Genomic DNA, 10,412 nt, shown 5'->3' with positions numbered 1-10,412 from the left:
TTCGGCATCCCAAAAGTTCCTAAAAATGGCATGGACCCCCCCCCCCCCACCTTACGTCCCATAGTTGCAGCAGAAGGCTCAGTTACAGCACCTCTTGCCAAATTTTTGGACGTAAAATTAAAATGTATACAAATGGGTGACTTTAATCTCCTTAAAGACTCTTGGGATTTCATGCGCAATGTGAAATAGTAACAGTTTAATGATACATTGAAGTTTGTGACAATAGATGTCATTGATTTATTTACTTGCATTCCACACACAGTGGGATTGGGACGGTTTGAGGAAGCTTTAAGAATGTTTGGTCATTTTACAGATAAAGAGGTCCATACCTATTTGACATTAATGGAATTAGTCTTGAAAAATAACTACATTTTCTTTGAAGGTGAAGTTTTTCATCAAATATCTCGTGTAGCTATGGGAGCACAATGTGCCCCTTTATATGCCAATTTGATTTTGATGTACTGGGAGCATTTATTTGTTCTTTTTCACCATACAAAAAGTGTTGGACCCTATACAAATGTTTTCTGGATGATATCATACATTTTTTGGATAGATTCTGAAGATAAATTAATTGAATTTTTTGAGTTTATGTCTGGTACTACTTCCTTCTTACAATTTACATACCACTTTGATAGTAATAAAGTTGATTACTTAGATATTACAACTGAGAATTTTGAAGGTGGTTTCAAGTCTAGAATTTACAGAAAACCCACCTATTCAAATTTGTTTCTCCACTTTACGAGCTCACGCCCTTATCTTCCAAAGGTTGGTGTGGTAAAAGGACAGTTTGTATGTCTCTATAGAATGGGTTCACATGAGACAGATTTTTTGGATGAGTGTAGAATTTGAACTAATATGTTTGTTGATTGTGGCTATCCCATAGAAATGGTCAAGAAAACATTCTGAGAGGTGGTGGCTAATAGGGTAGATTTAAGCCCATTTTAGGTGAAGATGGTACCACTGTGAATAGTAATACAGATATTCAAGGGGGTATGCAACATGGTAACACAGATCCATCTTTGCATAGAGCTTTCATTACTGAATTTAATGTAGACTCTAAAATAGTTAGCAACATCTTGGAAAGAGAATGGCACAAGTTCTCACAGTTATCAGATTTGAGTCCCATTTTTGATACCCCTCTCAAGATCATATATAATAAGGGTCCTAATGTTAAAAATTACCTTGAGCACACTGGGACTATAAATGTTAACCACAGAACCACTGGTACTTTTAAGTGTGGGGCTTCTCCACAGTGTAGATATATTATCAACAGGGAAACATTGTTTTACCATCTAGAGATTATTATGTTTGCAGCAATGTACATAGTTCCTGTGATTCTTTTGGCTTGGTGTATATTGCCCTATGCAGTCAATGTACTGCTTTTTATATAGGGAAAAGCGAGAGAACGTTAAAGAGGAGAATGTGCGAGCACATGAATGATATTCATACTAAGAATTCCAGAAGTGTTATATACAAACACACTATCGTATGTACAGGAGCTTCGTTTTCATTCTTTGTTGTGGAGGAAATAGCTAAGGGGTTGAGAGGAGGACCCTGGGAAACCACAATTGAGTATAGAGAAGTGTTCTGGCAGATTTTATTAGAGGCTAATAAATATTCTGGCCTCAATGATGTTATTTCTCTAGCTCCAGTTTTAAAACTACATGCTGGCAGATTATAATACACTCTTGTACAGTTTTTGTTCAAATAGCATTTTACAATATAGCACATAAAAAGCTTTTATCATACAACCAGCTTCTATTATACAACTAGCATCATGTTTTATGTATGAAAGTAAATGTTTTCTGAGAATTGCCACTAGAGAGAGTCTTAGTATTTGATGTATACTTTGTGACTGATTTTAATATGACATACGTATTTAACATATTTTTTAGAAAGATGCTATGTTTCAAGTTTTAAATGTTTTATCATGTCTTTTATATATTTACAATGTAATTTTATGTGACTTGTTTAGTTTTTATCAGTTCACATTTTAATTAGTTGTAATGTGATTGTATGGGCACTACTTAAGCAAAAGTATTTAAACTGCTTTTTCTGAGTCATATTCACTTATGCAACTGAAGAAGTCTCTGTAGACGAAAATGTACTTGTGGATATAAGTGTTTATGTTTTCATTCTAATGGTGTGCTGACTCTGATTAAACCTGCGTGCTGCATTTCGTTGGGCTACTTGTGCTGAATTTTACTGTTTTGGTTTTATTATACAGCACTTGCTTCAATTTGCTTTGGTTTTACTTCTAAGATGAATGACATCAGCAGGGCTTGTAAAGTAGCATGATGGGAAGTGTACAGTGCGGTATGCAACTCAACATAGTATAACCCACACTCGATATGATTCTCAACCCAAACACACACACACACACACACACACACACACACACACACACACACACACACACACACACACACACAAACACACACAAACACACACACACAGTTGTCAGTATTGAGATTAGAACCCCTACCTATCTAGCTATTTCTATTATAGTGTTATGCAGTTATCAAACGCACCACAGAGCTTACCTGATTTCACCTTGTCCCAAGGTACTTCTAAGGTGAATGACATCAGCAGGCCTTGTAAAGTAGGGTGATGGGAAGTTTAAAGAGTGGTACACAACTCAAAATGGTATAACCCACACATGATATGATTTTCAACCCAAACACACACACAGTTACCAGTATTGAGATTAGAACCCCTACCTATGTAGTTATTTCTATTATAGTGTTACACAGTTATCAGATGCGCCACAGAGCTTTTATGATTTGGCCTTGTCCCAAGGTACTTCTAAGGTGAATGACATTAGCAGACCTTGTAAACTAGGGTGATGGGAGGCATACAGGTTGGTATACACACATACACACACACACACACACACACACACATACACACACACACACACACACACACACACACACACACACTCACACACACACACACTTACTCAATAGTTTTGAGATTAGAACCCCTGCCTGTCTAGTTATTTGTACTATAGTATTACGCAATTATCACACATCCTACAGAGTTTACTGGGCTGACAACTGGCCAAAGGTGCTGATAAGGGGAATGACATCAGCAGGACTGATAAAGTGGGGCACTGGGAAGTGCTGTGGGTAGGAATGGCCTAAAACTGTTTCACCTACAAACACACACTCACACTCACACACACACACACACACACACACACACACACACACACACACACACACACACAGTTGCCAGTATTGAGATTAGAGACCCTACCTATCTAGTTATTTGTACTGTAGTGTTACGCAGTTATCACACACACCACAGAGTTTATAGGGGTGATAGGTGTCCAATGGTACTTCTAAGGTGAATGATAGTAGGAGATCTTGTGAAATACGGCAATGTAAAGTGTACTGAGTGAGAACAGTCTCCTAGTACTTAGACCTACAGACACACACACACACACACACACACACACACACACACACACACACACACACACACACACACACACACACAGGCAGGTGATGTGATATTATAACCCCAACCTCAGTACTATTACACAATAGGGATCACCTTTTATGCTGGCACGTGCAACTGTTTCCAACTGGTATGCCACTATTCACAGCAGCCAGGGTATCCGTGAGTGTGACTCACTCTGCCTGTGTCCCCCTGGGTCTCTCTCTCTCTATCACTGTATGTCTCTCACTTCCCCACATCTATGTGTGTGTATGCTTGACATATTTTGTTATCTGTTGCCCATATATATGTCTGTGTATCACATGCAACAGATGCAGATATATCACATATGGGCCATCTACAGCTGGCTGAGGGTAATCCTGTCTGATGTGTGTGTGTATGGACAGTTAAGGTGTACATAGCTGTCTGTATGCACAGACATATATACACAATACAGTCATATAGTCTGATGTGGGTTCCAACATGTCCAGTGATTCTCTAAGTGTAAGATCATGCCCAGTGTGAGCTTCTATAGTTAGTGGGACTCCATTCCAGAGATAAGTGTAGCCCATTCTGGGGTTTTGTGTGCTACAGCCATACCTCTCAGGATTACACAGGACTTTCCTCAGAGTACTTTTTTTAGCAGACATTTTCGGACATATCTGTACTCTGACACTGCAATGTATTGTGTCATTACCTAGTGCCAAACATCCTCAGATCATTACAGTGCTTTACCAGAGGAATACTAGTTGTATGATGCATAGACCAATATTATGAGGGCAACTATGTACATTCTTGCCCAACAAGGCCAGTTGTGAGGTGTGGCTACAGCCAGTTGAGTGATGACACACTGTGTAAACAGTCCAGCAACTTGGTGATATACTGGCTGGGGATCTCCTGCTTGTGTGGTATCTTTCTAACCTGAGATGTCATATCCTGGTGTGGCCATACTGCTTACCTGTACATTTTTTGGCAGATTATCCAGGTGTTTGGCTAAGGGTTTCATCCAGTCTATGTAAACTTGTGTTTGTATGGCAATTTAGTTATATATAATTGAAGAGTGATGTTACAAAATAATGACAGACAGTATAGTTTCAAACTACATAACCTTCAGACAATTCCCGTTACAGCAAACTCCTCACCCTACCAACTTTCTCAGTATGTAAGGGCGATATTTACAACACATGTCTATCATTCTGCCTTTGTTCCATTTTTATTTCTGCCCTTGTCCAGACATCTTGCTGTCAGAGGTTGGGAGTTATGGGTGTGGATACAGAGTGCATTCTACTGTGCAGGCATATCCATTATATGTAAAAAAAAAAGAATTATTGAAAATAACCATTGGCAACAGTACCAAAAAGCACTATATTCAAAAAAGCCTTAGCAGCTCAGCTACACAGCCTTCAAGAAGTCCATTATATGTGTAGTATATTCCACATAGCACTGTGACTTCCAGGTATGTCAGTGGCAGAACAATAGGTGTCACTGACATGCATAATAGTTGGCACTGCAGTTATCTGCGCATGAGCCTGTCAAAGACAGCACTGTTGTACCTAGGGCACTACAAGATGACAGCTAGGAGAACTTGCTGGCCAGATCCTGACAGTATTAACCACACATACACATAGCTCATTGACCCTTGCATATTGTGGACATGCAACATGTTTTCATGTGTATTGGGACAGCCCTGCCAATGTGTGCTATGCTGCTATTGCCCTGCAAACATACATGTTATTGCATTTCTGTGGGGGGCACACCTGTCAACTGTACACATTTGCAAGGACTGTGCTAATATTTGCTTTACATTTTGGTTCCATTTAACATACTACTGTGCCCTGTCTTGGGCACTAGAGGCATATCAGTAAGGACCACAGGTCAGATTATAATGGCATACATTTCAGTTTCAGACTTCTTACTCTTCATAGCCTTACTGCAACTGCGAGACTTGCTGTGCTATCACTATGTGAGTCTGTAGGGGGGATAATTCAAAATTGTCGCCTTTTCTGGGCCTTTGCCAGACATTTCTCTCTGGTTTTCTATAACTGACTTGCTGTATGGGTCTGAGGGGTGGGTATGGGACCCCCACACTGACATCCATGCCTGTGACCTACAACCCCCCAGTTAGTTGGCCCCACACATATACTGCAGTAGGATTTGCCACCTTGGGTACTATTGCATAGTGTGGGTGAGGCCAGTATTGGTCAGACATTTCCTGGTGTCCCACATAGTTGTCAGTTGTCTGCTGCTATCCCAGTAGCACCCCATTCCCTTGCATGCATGCAGCATTACCACAGATATGCTACCAAAACATACTAATTCATTCATTTATTGTTAAGAAGACTGACTTACCTTGTGCCTGCAGCAGTTGTAAGGATGGTGCTTGAGGGCCACCTATGTTGCATGCACACAGTATACTGTCTATACATGGTACATTACAGGTAATGTGATGTATGTGTTATCCATTTTACTGTGTGTGCGAGTCAGAGAGAGGTGTCAGTCCCTGGGTCCCTACAGTGTCAGTGTGTGTGTTATGCGTTGTCTCTTTGCCAAGGCATGAGCATACTGGGCACACCTCCGTCTGCCTACAGGGTCAGGCTCAGGGGCCTCCTCCTCTGAGCCCCTCTGTGCCTGTGGGGACCTTGCCAATGGTGGGGGGCTGTGTGGCCCTTCCCTATGCTGTTCCTGCTGCAGCTGTTTCCACAGGATCATATTGTGTAGCATGGCACATACTATGAACATGTGTAGACATGTGGCTGGAGAGTACTGCAAGGGTCCACCAGATATGTCAAGGCAGTGGAACCATGATTTAAGCATCCCAAACACATGCTCTATAATGATCCTGGTTTGTGAAAGTGCCTCATTATGGTGTTCTTGAGTGGGATTGTGTGCATTTCTGATGGTTGTCATCATCCACGGCTCCAGTGCATAGCCAGCATCCCCCATCAGATGGCCATATGGGATGTTCCCACTGGCAAATGACTGGTACAGCAGTGACAAATGCCATATGTGGCAGTTGTGATAGCTTCCAGGGCTGCCAGCACACACATTCATGATAATGCCCTGGGCATTGCACATGACCTGGCAGGTGATGGAGGGGAAGCCTTTGCAGTTTATGTAGACCCTACTCTGTTCACCGGGTGGTGCTTTGATGTGGATGTGCGTACAGTCTATCATACCCAGTACCTCCAGGTATTCTGCTACACTGTGGAAGAGACAGATATTGCTATTCCTCTCCTCACATGTGTTGGGGAAGTAAATGTGCTTACCAACATGTGGTAGGATGGCATCCAGGAAATGGTGGAGTACCCTGGATGCGGATGCCTGTGAGACCCCCATGATGTCCCCAGTAGGTCTTTGGAAAGTACCTGTAGCTAGTATTCTTAAGGTTACACATACCTTGGTATCCTCTGGGATGGGTTCCCCTCTGTTGGCTCTGGGTCTGAGTTGAGGCCAGCACAGCTCGATGATTTGCTGCAGTGAAATTCCCCCGCATGTATACACCAATGGTGCAGAGTTTGTGGGAAAAAACAGACTGCAAGGTGTTTCCATAATTTATACTGTTGTTCTGCAGATGCTGCCTGTATGATTGGCTGACTATAATGCATCCCACCTGCCAGCTATGTTATTTGTACTTGATTGTTTAATTGTGCTATTTTCCTTTTTTTTCTTTTTCCCCTTCCCATTTCCGCCCCTTTTAAACCTCGAGGCATGCCACACAAACCTGGTGCCCAAATGTAAACAGTCCTGCTGTTTCCGTTTTTTTTTTTTTGTTTTTGTTGTTTTAGACCCGGTGCAAGTCATGCAAACCCATTTAGCTAAGGTAAACAATGAGAAATGGCCCTCCCCTGGACACAAACATGCTCTTCATTTCATGCAATAATTCAATACAGCCTCAGACACACACCCTTGATTAGCTGCACTTAGTTAAGCTTATCTGGGAGCCATAAAGCTCCAATGTGCTTACAGCAAGCATGACACACCACCTTTTCATGTCAGCTGCATCTCCTGCTTACACAATCATTTTATAGTACCTACATGATTAGGTGCAGTTTGGCACTTAGAATATTTTTGTGATTCAATAAATTTCTCCTCATTTGTATACCCCACTGCCTTAGTCCCTAGTTACTGCACTACACCAGAGCCTTTCCCCTTAGTAACCACTGTTCCCTGGTATTATTTTGATTCTGCATACCATAGACTATAATGGCAAAATGCAGATTTACCTTAAAATTAAAATTATGTTTTCACACTTTTTTTTATTTTTGGCATGATCCCATTTGTGCACCGCTGCCCTATGCTTAAACGGCCAAGATTAGCCAAAAACAAAACTTTTATTTTTAGAAAAATGAAACACTTTTCCATGCCAATGGCCATATATTTAGCCATTGGCATGCCTAAATATTATAATACATGCTTTTATTTGAGCTGTCATGCCTCTGTTTTAATTTTTGCAGAAATGTATTTGGCTGGTAGCTGAATATATTTCTGCAACTAAAACTATTCTTGCACGGATGCCTCCCTGCTTGCTAAATCACTAATTCACCTCATTTGCATGGTTTTCGCCAGCAAATGAGGAAATTAGCATTATGCAGTGGTGTCCATGCAGGAATAGTGTAGGCAGGCTTGTGCACATCAGAACAGTAGTTTACTGGATCGCTCGGAGGCCGTATTCCGTGCAGGAATGGCTACACTGTTTCTGCAATGAGATTTCAGTTTATTGAATCCCAGGGAGCATCCTTTTATTACATGGCCATAAGGTAATTTAATTTCAGCTGTTTTTCTGAGATTAACCTCTTGTGTACCAGTTTCCATTTTTAAAATATATACATCTAAGCAGTTACAATAGTGCAGGTACATTTCTGTTCTAATCCAGTAGGCATGCTGTGGTTACATCTTTAAACAGCACTTTGTAAAATACCTCCCTGGTTAAATCTGACCACAAACTGATCACCATGGTAATCTCCATCTCACCTACACCCCCCCACCCCCCCACCCCGCTCTGAAAATCTTCTCTAAAGCTGACTTTGGGCTCCTAAAAACAGAGGTGGCTAACTTCTCAACATCCATGGCAATGGAAATAGCTGCATGACTGCCAAATCATACACCAATGCACTGTACGAGCATGTACACAAATGCGTGGATTTTGCCATACCAGATAGAACTAAGATGCTTTCCTCCAAAAAAAGGAAGCCAATCTGGTGGTCCCCAGCCATGATTAAACTCTATAGTAGAAGGAAGAAACTGTTGCAGAAAAAATGAAATCACAAGACTGGAAAACCTCCCTTATCAGTCTCAACAAAAAGCTGAGATCCTTTATCAAATTGTCTAAAACCAGCCATGAAGGCAGAATTGTGGCTGACACCAAAAACAACCACAAAGCCTTCTATAACTATATCAAAAACCTCTAAGGCAATACCCAGATTTGCTCTGAGTTATTGCACAATGGCACCTCCTATACTGAGCCAGCAGATATAGCCAACATACTCAGCTTTATCCCGCTCTCCCCCCAAGGGCCCTATCACAATACCAGAAGAAAGCCTGGTGCCCACCATTTCTGCAGCACAGGTAAACTGCATTGTTCAAAGCCAAGAATACAGCATCCATGGGACCTGATAATATCCCTGGCTGCATCTGACATGAGCTATAAAATAAACTGGCACCACATCTGTGTGCCCTGTTCAATCACAGCCTTACCTCAGGCTATGTCCCTAATGAATGGCACACTGCTACAGTCATCCTGCTCCATAAAGGGGTGAGCAACTACCACTCTTTTGGATACATCTATTAAAGTTCCTGGATTTTAGCCTGTTGGTTTGGTATTTTTTCATTTATTTTATTCTTATTTTTGTTTTACCAACCTTTATCCTGCTATCACATATATTTTTTGTGGAGCAACTACAGACCCTGAGAACTATCGCCCCATTAGCCTGACGAGTCTGGTATGCAAAGTTATCATCATCATGGACCTGCTTAACAAAGATATAGGAAATCTCCAAGCTCTTGACCCCTTTACAGTTTGGCTTTGTCAAGGGGAGATCCTGCCTGCTGAACCTGGTTGACTTCTTTGAGGCAGTCACGAAGGCTATGGATGAGGGTAAGGCAGTGCATACAGCCTACCTTGACTTGGCCAAGGCCTTTGATACCATTCCCCACTGAGGTATCACTGATAAACTCACCAAATTAGGCATCAATCCTTACATCACTAGGTGGGCTGCAAACTGGCTCACTGACAGGATCCATAGAGTGAAAGTTGCAGATTCCAAGTCAGATTGTCGACCAGTCACAAGTGGTGTCCCACAGGGCTCGGTCCTGGGCTCTCTCCTGTTTGGCATCTACTTCTCAGAAGTCCAGGCCAACATAGAAGGACTCTGGCTGACCAACTTCACTGATGACTGCAAGCCAGGAGTCATTATCAACTCCCCAAGTGATGCAGGCATCCTACAAAAGGGCCTCTCTGAGACCAATGACTGATGTCGGAACCATGGATGAAGCTTAACACCAAAAAATATGTTATCATCCCCTTTGGAAAAAACTCAGGTCCCACAAATTACCACATTCATGGGAGCCCACTGAACACTGAAGAGGGCATAAGAGATCTGGGCACCCAGGTCGACAGCCACCTCACCTTCGACCACCACATTGCCACTGTTGTCAGAAAATCCTTTTACGTGGCATATCTTATAACTAAAGGTTTTGCATCTGGGAGGAAAGAGGTCATCATCCCTCTCTACTCATCTCTCATTAGACCAATTATCGAATATAATGTCCCATTTGGCATGTACCTGAACAGACACCTACAACAGAGGCCACAAAAGTACTTTACAAAAAGGATCCTAGGCCTTAAACACATGTCCTACATGGACAGACTCATGAAACTTCAGCTGTTTCCCAATCTCTTATCGCCTACTTAGAGGTGATATTTGCTTGACTTACAAAGCCATGTCTGACCCAGCCCTACTTGAAATGCT

Source organism: Protopterus annectens, chromosome 4.part0 (genome assembly GCF_019279795.1).
Source record: "Protopterus annectens isolate FY-2018-M chromosome 4.part0, PAN1.0, whole genome shotgun sequence".
Lineage (NCBI taxonomy): Eukaryota > Metazoa > Chordata > Ceratodontiformes > Protopteridae > Protopterus > Protopterus annectens.
This window is presented reverse-complemented; position numbering follows the sequence as displayed.